The following is a 16,576-nucleotide window of genomic DNA, read 5'->3' as shown; positions in this document are numbered from 1 at the left end:
AATTTCGTTTAAAACAGGTTTGCCCCTTTTGTATTACCCGGCCGACTTTACGGAGCATAAAGCGGCCCTCTTCAGTTTAAATGTCGATTATTATTTCCTCTTGACTCATCTACTACTTCTGTTATGACTTGTTGTTGTTGATGACTGGTTGTGTTATTTGCTTCAAATCGAGGGTCAGAATTTCTGTAATTTCTGTACGCATTATTATTATTTGAGGACTGCTGGTACTGATAATCTCTTGCATTTCCAAACATTGGGTTGTATCTGCGACCTGTTCGTTTGTCTCTGAATCTGCTCCTCGCAGCACAGTTATTGAAATTTCCATTTCCGTTGCAATTGTTTCCGTTGAATCTCTGACTATTCCTAGTATAGTAATTATTAAATCCGTTTCCGTTCCGGTTTGCGTTTGGCGATTCAATCGCTCTCCTCTGCATAACCGGTTGTCTTGGCCGATGTTCATCTTCCTCGATCATATCTATAGTGTCAAGCGTAGTCATGAAAGAGTCAAGGTCATGCTCATTAATATACAGCATTCTATTTCTGATGCTGGCCGGAAGTCGAGATTTTAATATGGCAATCACGTCTTGTAGAGACATAGGCTTATCCCGATACCGCGATTTGTTTATATATTTCTCAAAGTATTTCTTTAAAGACCCACGTGAAAAGGAAAAAGGTTCCGGGTATAATACCTCCTGCCTTAAACGTTCTTATACTCCTTCAGACCAGTATTTGGATAAAAATGCTCGTTCAAAATCTTCATATGTGTCCCAAGTTGATATCATATCAGATGCCCATATAGCTCCTGACCCCTGAATATAACCGGTCACGAAACTAACCTTTTGCCACTCACTCCAATTTTTTGGCAATACTCCCCTAAAACTTCTTATAAACACTACGGGATGAACAATTTTCTTGTCTGGGTTGTAGATCTGGAATTGACGTTGTTTCAGCATTTTCTCCTCAGTATTGCTTTTACAACTACAGGCATTATGACTACCCTCATAGTGTTGTGATTGATGTTGATTGCAAAAACGAACGTGTGCATTAATGTCCCTGTCTGTACTTGATCGGGTAAATAATGTAGCTTCATTGATAGCTCTTGTCATGGGTTCATTTCCTTGCGTGGAACACAAATCTTCTCGAGATAGATTTAAAGGTCGCTCAATGTTTTCTTTCCATTGTTTAAGTTCTTCGCCTAGTTGTTCTTTGGCTTCTCGAAAACCTTTATTAAAAAATTTTCTTCAGAACTCTTGGTCATAGATTGTATAGCTGCTCTGACCGTATGTTCAATATTGTCTGAAGAAATGCTTTGCCTTTATAAACTTAACTGCCAGAATTTTCCCGCGAGAATGTTTACCTTATGATCAACTTCGTCTTGCCTCTCCTTTATGTTATTTATGGATTTATCCAAATTTTGGATGTCCTTCGGTATCTTGTCTTGTGATTGTCTCAAATCCTGCATATCTGCTGACATCTCATTTACTTGTTGCTTTAATTCATCTTGAACTTCAGCTAATACCGGAATTACCGCCATAGAACATTGCATCTGTTCTTGTGCTTGAACTCTGTGGAATTGACTCGACCTGCTCTTTAATAGTATCAAGCTTAGTAGCAACATACTCAGTTAGCTCTAGGCGTAACTTCTTCACATTTTCATTACACTGCTGAGTGACTTGCTCAATTTGAGCAGCTAATTTTAATTCTGTCTTTTCATTCTGAATTTTCAATTCTTCCGCAGTTTTATTTAATTTATCATCAAGTTTCTGAAAACTCTCTACTAATTTATTATTTAATTCCGCTTGATTAGCTTCTAATTGCTCCTGGACTTTCACTTGATTGGCTGCTAATTGTTCATTCATTTCCCTTTTAATCTCTATTTGTGCTTTAGTTAATTCCCTTTTAGTCTCTACTTGCGCTTTAGTTAATTCCCTTTTAGTCTCTATTTGCGCTTTAGTTAAGTCTGTTACATTTTTGGCTAACAGTGTTAATTGCTGCATGATTACAGTCAATGGGTTTATTTCGTCCTGCTCAGATGACATCGAAACACTTAAGCTTTGTTGTGGGGCCTGACTAATGCTGCCGCTAGACACTACTTCAGTTAAGCTAGCGTCTAATGTTTCACTAACCTCAGAAACAGCTGAGGGCTGTTGTGATTCGCTTTGCTGTTGCATTGCCATTTTATAAGCCGCCCTAGTAAGAACCATTAATACACAGAACAACAAATATATAAAGTCACTCGCGTCTGAGTTAATAATGACACTGACCTAAACTTTGCATAATACTCACTTATAATAAACACTTCCTACCTAAAGTTCAACCCAATCAATCTGATTCAAACCGATAGACATTTAAATAGTTATTCTAAATTTGTATCTACAAAATTTTAATTGTATATTGTCTGGCCTGAACAACGTTCTCGCAGGTTGTGGCGAAATTGTGACTTCTGGAACAGGCCTCGTCTTCTTTTCTCTCGTGCACATGCGACATAACATTCACACATAGTTTAAGTAATGCTCAAAAGTGAGTCCTGTCACAGTGAAGCCAAATTTATTATATTTTTTGTGGGATCTAAAATTTAAAAACCTCTCTCACACCGGCCTGATTAGCTTCACTGATCAGGATAGTAAAAACATGCGTATGTTAATGGAATTTTCATTCACAAAGCAGGCTTATCACATTCACACAGTTCAATACTGTTCTATCCTGATTAAATTGAGCTTAACTTAAATTCCACAAGGCAGTGAAGCCATTTCGAAGTCTCGGTGCGAGGAAAATTGTCAGTCGATCCCCTGAAAACATTTGTAATAATTATTAACTTTCAGTGATCACATGGGGAAGACCGGAGATCTGCTGGTAAGACCGTGTTAGCCTGTTTATTTGAAGTAACTGGATATCTTGAGCATACAAAACGGCAGGTTCGTCCAGTGTAATTCAGACGTTCCCCACTGATCCCGTGCAACACCGCGTAGTAAGCAGACACTGTCAATAATAATCAGTTAAATAATACGCGAACACACTTGCTTTAGTTAATTCATGTATTAAGTTCCTTCTCATACAGAATCTCATGAAGATGGCGACTAGCTCAACAATACATACATATACATCCTTCTTTCACGACTAATCGGCAAGAAGTTCTTCATTCTTTTCATAAGAGAAAACATAGATAGCAGAGAAGCTAGTCCATGGAGTAAATGAACGCTCCAAGGAATAATTGGGCTTGAAACTACTTTACATTGATAATCGGTAAGATAAGAAGAGATATTTCGAGATGTGTACTGAGTTATATAATTTATAAAATTTCTGAAAATATTGCGGAGAGACCGCTGCAAGAGACATTACAAGTTGTTATTTATTACATAGATAAATTAATGTAAAAGAATTCAGTAATGATAGTGTTTATTGCGGACAATTTAACAATGTCACATAGTCTGAAAAATATAAAATATTTTAAACAGATACAAATAATGAAATAGCTGTGTAGGGGTCCTGCAGTACCCAGTTGGTAGGCAGAAGGTTAATAAAGTAGGGTGCTGTTTTGCGATGAAAATATATTTTGAAGTTTTTCACAGTTAATTTAAATTTCAATAACTAACACAGGTACAGAGCAATAGAGTGCGCTAACTCGTGAGCTGAAGAGCTATAGCACCATCAATTTGTTGGGCAGCTAGAGGGAAACTTCAGATTTCTGCAGGTACACATCACAATGAAATATAGAGCAGCAGTCAAACGATATCGTTAGCAATTGGTGGCAGGGACTTATCACCGTCATAAAAATCACATTTTGTAGGTTGCATTAATCTGCTGTTCTTTGAGAATTTCCAACAATGACGTCGACATTTGCGCTTATCGGTCTTCTGCCAACAGCCTTGCTTCGTTGAATACACTGGTTGTAATCATTAGTTAAACAACGTCAGGTGTGGCCGGTACTTGGATGGGTAACTGCCTGGGTACATCGCGCACTGTTGGCAATTTTCCCTTTGCCTTTCCTTGCAATAAAGAGGAAAATGGTGGCAGCGAGAAGTTCCAGATCACCATATGTTGCGCCAATGTCCAGAATTTAATTCAAAATCTCTCTGCACCGTCTCATGGAGTGAGCATGAACATATGTGACACTACTGATGGTGATGCATCCGTCAGATGGAGAGTTAATCTCGGTGTCCCCATTGGTGCTATTCAAGAAGAGTATGATACATGTCGACACTGGTTTCCACCCTCCCCCTTCTCACCTCATCATACAACAAGAACATTAGACCACACTACACACATTCCCTTTACAGTCTTCCGCGTATATCGAACGCACTTAACAGTCAGATATAAAACGTCATGGAGAAAATGTGCCAGTGTCCAAGAAGGATAGGAAAAACGTTTCCAGTTCGGTGACTATATGTATTCTTTAGAGTCTCCCAACCAGTGAAGACATAAGACTTTACTTTTTATCCGATATCTCACTGTAGTCACTGCGAAACTGAAAGCAATCATCACCAACAGAGTTTTTTTTCCGTACAACACATGACCACATTATAAGAGCCCTGCATAGTCATGGGCCACACAGCTGCTCTGTCCAGATTTCGGTTGAATATTGAATAGTAGAAACTTTAAATTCAAAATAGTAATACTGTTTAGGATTATATGAGGCACTGGAAATACTAATTCACTGAAATTTCTGGACGTTTGAAAAATTCATTCATCATTCTTTGTTATGCCTTTGTTATTATTATAATTCGACGAAAGTATTATTTACTTGTTACGTTCCACTTTGGGTTGCTATACGTTCTGCCACAATATCTCCGACAAATATTGTTTCTGTTTCATTGTTAACAAAGTTCGTGTATTAATCGTTTGTTGATGCACTCTCGGACAGTGCTGAGAAAGTGTCTATTTACACGTTCCTTTTAGAACACAAGAGTCCGAGGAGTTGCACAGTCTGACTATTCGTGCTGCCCCAATCTCGGCCCTGGGTGTTGCACGTGCGGAGGGCGTTCAAAATGGTTTGCACAGTCGTCTCTCATTTTTTTTTTTTTTTTTGCAGGAGGAGAATGAAATTTTTTGTGAACATGCTTGGAACATTTAGGTATAAGTTGTTGTATAAAATTATTTTATTTTATTTACATGTGAGCCATAATGGACCGTGAAATAGATGTCAGTTTGCGACAACGGTCGGTGATGGAGTTCCTCTTCAAGACCACCGATGACTCTGCCACATCGATTCACAGTGGATCGCAGCAGCATGCAGCGGTGGTTACGGAGGTTTAAAGAAGGTGATTTCTCTCAGCTGGACAATTCACCATGTGATAGACCATCGACGGCAGTGAGTGATGTGACTAAGGAGACCATTGATAAAATCATCCAAAATGACAGATGTGTGACGACATGACAGCTTGCTGAAATGATTCGTTTGTCATTGGGTAGTGTGGTATCACTGGTACAGTAACTAGCGTACAGAAAATTCTGTGCAAGTTTGAGTGCCTAGATTATTGGCAAGAGAAATGAAAACGATGAGGAAGAATGTGTGCGAGGGTCTCATGAAGACCATTACTGAAGAGTGGAAAAAGTGTTTCGACGGCGTCACTGTCCAGGATGAAAGATGGTTGTCTTTGTCCGAACCTGAGAGCAAAACCCAATACATGGAGTGGCGTCATCCGGGTTCCCCAGGAAAGAAGAAACCAAGACTTTCACGAACAGCAGGCCGAAAGGTGGTGACATTTTCATTGACTTTTTGGAGCATCGCTCCACAATTCTCCGGGACCATTACTGTTTGTCACTGGACAAGCTGCGACGTGCCATCAAGACCCACCGACCACAGCTTCAGGATCAGCTCATCAGACCACGCCATGACAATGCCGAACCCCGTACAGCACTTATGACGCAGGCGAAAATCAGGAAAATGGGTTGGAAAATTGTTCCTCATCCTCCCTACAGTCCGGACTTGGCTCCGTCTGATTTTTTCCCTCTTTGGCCGTGTGAAGGTCCACCTGCGCGGTAAAACATTTGATAGTGAGAAAGACCTTATTTCCTGTGTCAAGCGATGGTGTAAAAGTAAATCCGCTAATTTTGCCGAAGTGCATTTACATCACGGAAAGAATGTTGGGTCAGATGCGTCACGGCTGATGGAGGCTGATGTATAGATAAATGTTCCAAATACGTTCACAAAAATTTCATTCTTCTCCTGAAAAATATAAAAAAATGAAGACGACTTTGCAAAACTTTTTGAACGCCCTTTGTAACTGAAGGCACGTCTAATATCCATACGTAAAAGTAGATACGCTGTCATACGAATGCTGGCGATAGAAGTGAAGCGTCCACTCACAAGTGCGTCTTCAAGTAATGAAGACGTCCACGTCTGTGCGCTTCACAGCTCCCAGGCATGTTTTGAGACGAGAGAAAGCGTAATATGGCAACATGATGCAAAGAACACGTGTTTTAATTGAACAATATTAACTAAAGCCGTGTCTTTTTGACATCAGAAGCGAAGATTATCACAGTAGGAGTAGACGTGATACAGCATTAAACAAAATATGCCGTGCATTAAAAGAGTGTAGGCCACAGGCAGCGCAAGAGGAAATTACTAAAATGTTAGAAATAATGCAGTCACAGTACTGGTGAGAAAGACATGTTGTGGACATCTCAGAGACAAGTGGTGCTGGCAGTGATGAAGGTAAATGTACCAGGAGCGTACTTTTCTCACTGTCTTCGATTCACCAGTGACATGGAATCGGACACAGGTATACTGGCAACTCGCTGCTCACTGCTTTCACGTCGCCTTTCGCTGCTCGATGGCGGTCTCGCTGCTGTCACATAGCTGCTCGCTGGTCGTGCAGAACCTCACTTACCAGCCAGGAACCTTTATCTGCGGCAGTTCGTATCGTTAGTTGAGTGTATTACTTGCAATGTATGAATCAAAAACTATGTTCTAGGCAGCGTCTGACGACACTTATTAATATTGGTTCGATCACACCATAAATGTGGTCACTGATAACGAGAATGAAGAAGAGGTATGAATAGACACTTTGAATGTAGAGCGTCCCCTCTCACCAGTTTCAAAAGCAGCTCAAAAATTACGCAGAGCACTTTTTCAAACAGTTAAAAATATCGTAACAAATTATCCAGTTTATTTTAAATATTATGTAACCAGAATAGTTAAAAATATGAAGATTCGACCCAAAATTATTAGCATACTCTCCGTTGTAACGCGTTTCATATGCCAGGTCACTCTCAGAGAATATATCGTCGGCCTTTATCCACATCTACTTCATACACTACAGGGTGCAAAGTATTTAAAGCGAAAAACTCTGGGAGGTTCTAGGGGACATCAAAACAAATATTTTTCCCCAATGTCATTTTTTCCTATGAGGAGTATTTAAACCGGTAGAGGAAGATTTCTCTAGCGGCAAATTAATTAAACCAACAAACACTTTTCCATTTTTTTTTATGACCAGAAGACAACACATTAACACAACCCAATTTCAATTACAGTAGATTTTCAAAAATGCCTCCATTGACCTCCATCGACGCACACGACGACTGAAATGTGCCGGCGCCCCGTCATGTTGGAACCGCATGCGTTGTCTTGTAGGGATAGGGACGTCATCCAGGAATTCTGGCAATGCTCTGGCAAGAATATTGTAATACTGCCTGCCATTTAATGACCCAGGTAGCAGATACGACCCAATTAAACAGTCCTCAACAACACCGACCCACAAAATAACGAAGAACCGCATTTGATGAGCGGTAATAACTGTGGCATGTGGGTTATCCTCACTCGAAACATGCGAATTGTTCATGTTGAACACTCCATCACGCCAGAACGTTGCTGCATTAGTAAACAACACGGAGGATGGAAATGTAGGTTGCATTTCACACTGTTCCAGGTACCACTGTGAAAACTGTGCTCTGGGTGAATAATCAACTGGTTCCAGGTTGTGGACACGCTGTAAGTGAAATGGACGTAACAATTGATCTCGAAGGTATGTTCTTACATTCGTCTGATTCGTCCCCATGTTAACGTGCAATTGCACGAGTGCTGGTTGAAGGACCCCGCTCCACATGCTGCAAGACAGTTTCCTCAAATTGCAGCGTTGTTACCGTGCGACAGCCTCCCTGTCCAGGTAATCTGCTAAATGAACCGGTATCACGCAGACGTTGGTACACAGCAGGAAAGGTCGTATGATGCGGGTACGGCGATTAGGATATTGTTGAAAAACCCGCTGTGCAGCTCGTCCGTTGTGGTGCGCTACGTATTACGCATCAACCATATCAGTGTACTCACTCCAGATGTATCGCTCCATTAGTAAACAGAGACAATCCACTACTACACTGGTGGACAGCAGTTGCCTACAACTGAAGATCGTAATACGGCCTCTAACAACTGAAGAGCGTAATACGGCCTCCGCCGGTTTAAATAATCCTCATAGGAAAAAATGACATTAGGGAAAAATATTTCTTTTGGTGTCCCCTACAACCTCCCAGAGTTTATCGGTTTAAATACTTTTCACCCTGTATATCTGTCACTTTTAGATTTTCGTGCTGATATTCCTTGCAGTGATCACTAAAATGAGGTTAATCTAGCTACAGCTTGCACTGTGATATTTACGAAGTCATTTTTCCTCTGCTCCTTGCCTCAACATATGGTACTATGGGAAGTACCCTTTGCCATGCACTTCACACTAATTTGTGGAATATAGCTGTGTAGGGAGATCTATATGTAGATACACACCGCGCACGGACCAGCGAAACACAGCACTGCTAGAATACCTTGAAGCAGTGAATTACGCCTGAAATTTCGCGATGTACAACGGTGCCGTGGCGCCAAATACAGACCAGCTTGAGGTCATCGCCTAGGGAGAATCACAGCGAACAGCGAAGCCAGCAGATTAAAGGCACTGGCAAGACTGTGGACGATATAGGCGAGCAGCGAGGTAACAGCAAAACGCACCCTTAGAATTGCCGTTATATAGTGCAACGGCCACAGAGAGAGCAAGAATTGCCAGTTTCCTTTTAGCACGATTCTCGTGATCTTGATATTCTTTGACGAGTTGGTAGTGGTTAGTAGTCGTTAATGTTGTGTTATTTCTGACCTTAGGGCGTGTTAATTATTTTCTTTGCGAGGAAACACCACAAATTGATATCTTTTAAATTTGTCGTAAGCCAGGGTTCATAATAGAACTGGATGTTTCGTAGTATCTTTCTCTTTTTAACTTTCATGGATTAATCAATGAATGAAGACAATAATCCTTGAGCAAGTCCTGTCCATATTAATTTTACACTGTTGCAAGTAAGTTAAACTCGTGTGAGAAGCTATTTTTGCCAGTTATTATGACTTCAGTGTTCATTAATGCTGGCAGTCAAACATCCTACACCTATGTTAAGATTTTGTTCGACTTTATTAAACAAATTGACAATCGCTGCTCTGTACTGCGTAATACAGCGATCGAAAATAATTCAAGTTCTCACAGTTTAAGCTTTGAATTAATTTCTACCCACTGAAACTCCCTACCTCAATTCTCTGAATTCACTTAAAAATTTAATTATCATTTCTTTTTAATAATAGAACTTTTTCCTCTAACAAAGATAATTGCTTTCGGATATAATAGAAGATACTTCTGAAATTAAAGCTTTGAATACCTTCACACTATATATTTTCACAATAAGCGCTCACACGAGGTGGCACAATACAGACAACGTGAGACAAGATGAGCAGAGATAAAATGACAAAATGAGATCGAGACACTATTGTCTCGACTATTTATAGAATTATACAAAGCAAAATTTGACGTAACTATAACTTGTTAGGCGTAAGAACTTCTAGAAGTTTTTAGTACACTATTTATCGTTTTGAAATGGTTATTCTTAAATTATTCACGATTATACTAAAGAAATAGTAACGAAATTTCTTAAAATAATGGCTAATGGCCGTATAAAAGTGACTTCTTTAGCCCCCTGGATTGGAGGCAGGCAATAATTGTTTCACTGACCTCAGTCCAGAAGGAGCCACATCACCATACTTTTAACTATAAGTTAAGCTCTCGACGTTGTTTGTGAGCTTAGCAATTTCTTTTCTTGATTACTCCTAAATATTCGAACTTAATCATTAATTGAGCGTAACAGTGTTTCCTCACTATGAGTATCAATTATTTCATTTCTTAAGTGTGGCAACTTATAACTACACTCATGCTCATAAATCAAGAATAATTGTAGAATGTGGTGCCACACAACGTGGCACTACACAAAAGTGGTGCTAATAGCATAGGCACATAGGGAACACACACGTCACAGATCTGTAAATCCACGGTACTGGTGATAAGTTGAGAAAACCGTCCCGAAACACATGTGTTACAAAACGCCACTGTTTCCGGCGCATGTACCCCGACATCAATATGGGATATGATTACGATGCACATGTACAAACGCCGCACAACGGGTTGGCATACTCTGGATCAGGTTGTCGAGCAGCTGCTGGGGTATAGCCTCCCATTCTTGCACCAGTGCCTGTCGGAGCTCCTGAGTAGGGGTTTGAAGAGGTGCAGCGATACGCCGACCGAGAGCATCCCTGACGTGTTCGATGGGGTTTAGGTCTGGAGAACAGGCAGGCCACTCCGTTCGTCTGATATCTTCTGTTTCAAGGTACTCTTCCACGATGGCAGCTATGTGGGGCCGTGTGTTATCGTCCATCAGAAGGAAGGTGGGACCCACTGCACCTCTGAAAAGGCGGGCATACTGGTGCAAAATGTCGTCCCGATACATCTGACCAGTTACAGTTCCTTTGTCAAAGACATGCAGGGTGTACGTGCACCCCACACCATCAACCCACGACCTCCATACAGGTCCCTTTCAAGGCCATTAAGGGGTTGGTATCTGATTCCTGGTTCACGCCAGACGAAAACTTGGCGAGAATCACTGTTCAGACTATACCTGGACTCGTCCGCGAACATAAAGAATGTCGTGTGACGAGGGCCTCCCGGCGGGTAGACCGTGCTTCTGGGTGCAAGTCTTTCGATTTGACGCCAATTCGGCGACTTGCGCGTCGATGAGGATGAAATGATTATGATTAGGACAACACAACACCCAGTCCATGAGCGGAGGAAATCTGCGACCCAGCCGGGTATCGAACCCGGGCCCTTAGGATTGACTGTCTGTCGCGCTGACCACTCAGCTACCGGGGGCGGACGTCCGTGAACATAACCTGGGACCACTGTTCCAATGACCATGTACAGAGTTCGTGACACCAGGCTTTACGGGCTCTCCTGTGACTAGGAGTTAGTGGGATGCACCTTGCACGTCTCTGGGCGAATAAACCATGTCTGTTCAGTCGTCTGTAGACTGTGTGTCTGGAGACAACTATTCCAGTGGCTGCGGTAAGGTCCCGAGCAAGGCTACCTGCAGTACTCTGTGGCCATCTGCAGGCACTGATGGTGAGATGTCAGTCTTCTTGTGGTGTTGTACACTGTGGACGTCCCGTACTGTAGCGCCTGGACACGTTTCCTGTCTGCTGGAATCGTTGCCATAATCGTGAGATCACACTTTGTGGCACGTGGAGGGCCCGTGCTAAGACCTGCTGTGTTTGACCAGCCTCCAGTCGCCCTAGTATTCTACCCCTCATAACGTCATCAATATGTGTTCTTTGAACCATTTTCAACACAGTCACCATTAGCACGTCTGAAAACGTATGCACACTTACTCACTGCACCGTACTCTGACATGCACCATCACACCTCTGCGTATGTGGACTGCTGCACAGTGCCACCGTGCGAAGACTGCAGGTCAAAGGCACCGCATGGTCATACCCCGAGTTGATTTAAACCCGCATACCGCCCACCAGAGTGTTGTTTCACCATGTATCAGCATTATCTTTAATTTATGAGCATGAGTGTAGATGAACCTAACGGACTCCTCACTATAAACTTCAATTATTTCAAATATAGCAAATAATTTTAAAATTTTTATGTCTCTTTTTGTGCTGTATTCTTTCTGTAGCCAGGCGAACGATCTCAGGAACTTTGAATGCGCAGATGTGTCAACAAACTGGGTCTGTGGCTGCCTGTTTAAGAACCGAGCTCAGTGTGATAATTCTCTCGAAGGTCATTGAGTGCACAACTGTGTCAGCCCTCTACGTCTGTGGCTGGCGGTGAAGAACCAAACCCAGTTGGGTCATATTCTGGATGACTTCTGTCCGCCCAGGCCGCAGCCGGTTGTATAATCGGCAGCTTCCGGTACTCCAGCATGTGAACATGTAATAATCGAACATAGCGTAAGACAGTTATAAACATTCACAACTGCTGTGCAAATGTAATGTCATGGATTAGTTACCTTTATTCCAGAACTGCACTTTTTCTTTGTCATTCATCACGGTGAAATAATGTCTAGATACTGTCCGTCCTCTTTTCATCATTTTTGAACCCACAAATCTCGTACATTTGTCATGAACACTGTGGTTACAGTTTCTTCACTTTATGTCACCGATTTGTTTTTGTAATTCTCGTGCGCTACCACGGACCAACAACTCACGTATTGAGAATGAAATTTTCACTCTGCAGCGTAGTATGCGCTTATATGAAACTTCCTGGCAGATTAAAACTTAATGCCTGATCGGGACTCGAACTCGGGACCTTTGCTTTTCGCGGTCAAGTACTCTACCAGCTGAGCTACCCGAGCACGACTCGCGTCACGTCCACACAGCTTCATATCAGCGCACACTCCGCTGCAGAGTGAAAATTTCATTCTGGAAGCATCCCCCAGGCTGTGGCAAAGCCATGTCTCCACAATATCCTTTCTTCCAAGAATGCTAGTTCTGCAAGATTCGCATGAGAGCTTCTGTAAAGTTTGGAAGGCAGGAGGCGAGGTACTGGCGGAATTGAAGTTGTGAGGACGGGTCGCGATTCGTGCATAGGTAGCTCATAATGGTAGAGCACTTGCCCGCGAAACGCAAAGGTCCCGAGTTCGAGTCTCGGTCCGGCACAAAGTTTCAATCTGCCAGGATCTTTCAACTCACGTATTGTTGTAATGTCTATCAGTACAGTCCTTTTCACAAGTAATGTTGCGGAGTGTATCAACGAGTCTTTTTGCTGTTTTGTTTTCACATGTGGCCACAATTAATCACTTTGCACTTGACCTCATAAGATTCTAACTGTAAGTGGTTAAGTACAAATGAGTAATGACAGTTTAAATAGTTCATCGAGAGCTTAGCGGTTGCTGGTATTTGGGGCTAGCCATTATCAATACTTAACGCGAGCAAAACTACTGGCCTCGGTCTGAATAGGAAAGGAAAATCTAATCGTTAGGCCCAAGCGATGTCCCTTGGTTTTACATTCGGACTTTAATCATGATGATCAAATAATTTGTTTTTCAATGTCAGTTCGATACTCAAGAATTTTTTTCAGCGCAACAAGCACATTTTTTTAAAAATTCTACTAGCTAGGCCCACAGTGAGTGCTGGAGGCTAACATCGCCGACGCTCGTATGAGACATGCGCTGCAATCTTAAATTATTACATGCGTTAAAGAGTGGAGTTTTTTTAACGCAAGAGGAAAAGAAAAACAAGATACTTGAAGTTTCGCGATACTCGTCATGTCATACAACACACTTGGTATATCTTCTTGATGGAGCCGTTCTCTTTCTTACTGGAATTCTTTGTGGGCATTGGATTTCACTGTGGCTTGTAGAGGCAGTTTAATATTGAAGTTTTAAAACATCTTCACAACGATATTATCTTTTGTCAGTGCAAATGGCATCTCTGCTTCTAGATACAACTGAGAAACTGAGTGTGATAAGCCCCTGATTAAAATAATGTAACACCTGTTTCTTGTGTCCCAACAATAACTCAGATTTCTTAGGTTTATCTGTTCCCTCACATTTGGTGCGATATCAGTGCTTCAGGGACTGTGATTGGACAACCTCTGATTCAGAGCATGAGGTAAGAAATTCCTGCTGACTCAAAAGGGAAGTTCGGGTATAAATGCAGGAAGACTCGCCAAGAGCCTTTTCAGCTGATGCTGAAGTATTAGAGAGGCAAATCTATCATCAAAGTTGCTGTCGTTACAAAAATATGTACATACACATACAGTGGTTTTAATAAGAATATAACTGTTCTACTCCTCAATTACTTGCTGTAATACGTCAGAGCAGGGATTCCGTGGTGCATAACTTGCAGAATTGAGGGAGTACAGAACGCAACATGAGACTGTCGGCGTTGGAGAAAGGACAGCATCATCCAGCACTGAGCGCAAAATGCATCACCATCAAATTTGGAGCAATGGTGGCGGTTCATCTAAAAGACTGCAAGTCACATCTGATACCAATTATTTGAGCATCATTTCTGCTGAACTCCACGTCCTCAACAGCGTAATGTGTGTGTAACAAATCGTGGAAAAGAAAACAACATGGACACCGTCAATTCTGAAAATACTGATACTTAACTGTTGGCAGAACGAAACAAAGTATCATGCAGTGGACGAATAAGGGAAATGTTAATACTATACATAATCTCTCAAATACGGCTGATGTGGTTCTTTATTTTATTCGCAACAGTCTTTGGTTTTCACATATCTAGTCATTAGTGATGTAAAAAATTTTACAGAGGTGAATATTTTGCTTAGTATGAGGAAATACTTATCTGTAACTCAATACAGTACGCTGCGTTCATCTTCCCGTTGCGCAGTTCAGCATATGATGTGGGAGCCATTCTCATTTAGAATGGAAATACACCGGCAATTCTCTCCTGATACAACGCCGTCGTGTACTTCAACGCATAATGTGCGAAACATAAGGTTAGCTCATCCAAATAACATGACTTATGAGGCGAGACTGGTGACCTTCAGTCATTCGTCGTTAGCTGTTAAGCAGCGTCCAGACTTACCCATTGCAGCTCGATTCCTTTATAGAGGTAATGAAGTTCAAACTATGGATTTTCATTTTGGTGCAGGCTTGAAACGTTGGGAAGTACCATACAATCCATGGCTTGAGCATGCCATGTAGTTTCCTAAGTGTTTGTGATGCTTGTGAAGGATAAAGATTTTGTAGATGCTACATGTGAGAACATAAATGTGTTAAATACATAGAATGATGCAGCTGATACTGAACTTCTTCCAAATCTTCAAGAAGCAGTAACGATTGCTAACCCAAAAGCAGCAAGTGCTTTGTCTTCTGAACAGGAAGTGACAGCGAGGTCTTCTGGTAGTGTTCGCCTGTGTAAAATTTATTTCCAAGAAGAGATGGGAGTGCTATTCATCCTATGTAGACACATCGCTATTTCCTTTAAATGTACACCTTCACTTTATTAATGTACTGCTTATGATTTTCTTGGGTTAGTAGAGATGACCCGATTGACCTTGCTTTACCGTCAAAATTCAAACTTCATGCCAATACCTAGGAAGAGGTGGCGGTCGGATGACTTAAGTTAGTGCAGGTAGCCCAACTGCCCTTTCTTTCCCGCCATTTTTCTTCTGTTAGTAGACGCTGCATTATCCTGTTGGAATTGGAACTTCCCGCCAGATTCTGGGGGAGGGGATTAGGTTAGTGGAGGTAGCACAATTGGCCCATCTTCCCGCCAAAATCCGCCATCGTGGATGACGTCATGGCAGCCACCTTGGATGGTGTCATGTGCTGTTGCCAAGTCTAAACACCGCCATCTTGGATGACGTAATCGCCGTCATCTTGGATAATGGTACTTCGGGGTGACATCCCCGTTGCCCCAATACTGACGTCGGTCCCATCGGATTAGGTAAGGATATGGAAGGAAGTCGGCCTTGCCCTTTCAAAGAAACCATCCAGGCATTTGCCGGAAGTAATTTACGGAAATAATGGAAAACTTAAATCAGGATGCACGGTCCAGTGTTTGAACAGTCGTCTTCACGAATGTGAGTCCACTTCACTCAATAGTTTGGAGTTGTAAGTGTCGCTTTTGCTGATAGCATGAAGTGTTAGTTTCATATCTCAGAGTCTGTACTTCGATCAGCTCACCTTTATCTGGTTGTGTGTACATCTTGTATCCAGTGTACATTGGATTATTTGTCTAGTTTATTTGAAAGTGTGAGTCGCATATACGAGAAACTGTTTGTTCTTCTTTTAGTCTTCTTAACGATGTCAATCGAAGTTCCACTCACTAGTTTCAGTTTTTCATGTTAATTTTGTATGTTTTAGATGTCCAAGAACGACGCTGACGTAAGATTCCGTGTCGTTTTTTTAAAAGTGAATAAAATTTATAATTCTGTGAAATCCTCTTCCATTTGTGAACCCTGCTTCGTACCACTTCTCTCATGATTAAACGACCCTCCTTTAACAAATATAATCAGATTTGGTTTCTGTATGGTAGTGTTTCCATTATACAGAGTGGTCAAATTAGTAATGATATTTTGCATAACATGCAGAACTGTTCGTTGTGGTGATAGTGGGCTTTTATTTCAGAGCTCAAACAGTGACTAACACAGGTTAGTTTCCAAATTGACACATGGAAATTATATAACCGGAAGATTTTCGGTGGGTCACAGAAAGCTGTTGCGATCATCAGTGCAATGGGGCTCCTAGCGAGATGTAACTGGCTTTGATCGCCGCCATTAGGAAGATAAAATGTCAAAGGCGACAAGAC

The sequence above is a fragment of the Schistocerca cancellata genome, chromosome 8 (assembly GCF_023864275.1).
Source record: "Schistocerca cancellata isolate TAMUIC-IGC-003103 chromosome 8, iqSchCanc2.1, whole genome shotgun sequence".
In the NCBI taxonomy this organism is placed as follows: Eukaryota; Metazoa; Arthropoda; class Insecta; order Orthoptera; family Acrididae; genus Schistocerca; species Schistocerca cancellata.
The sequence above is the reverse complement of the archived record's forward strand: the minus strand, read 5'-3'. Positions refer to the sequence as shown.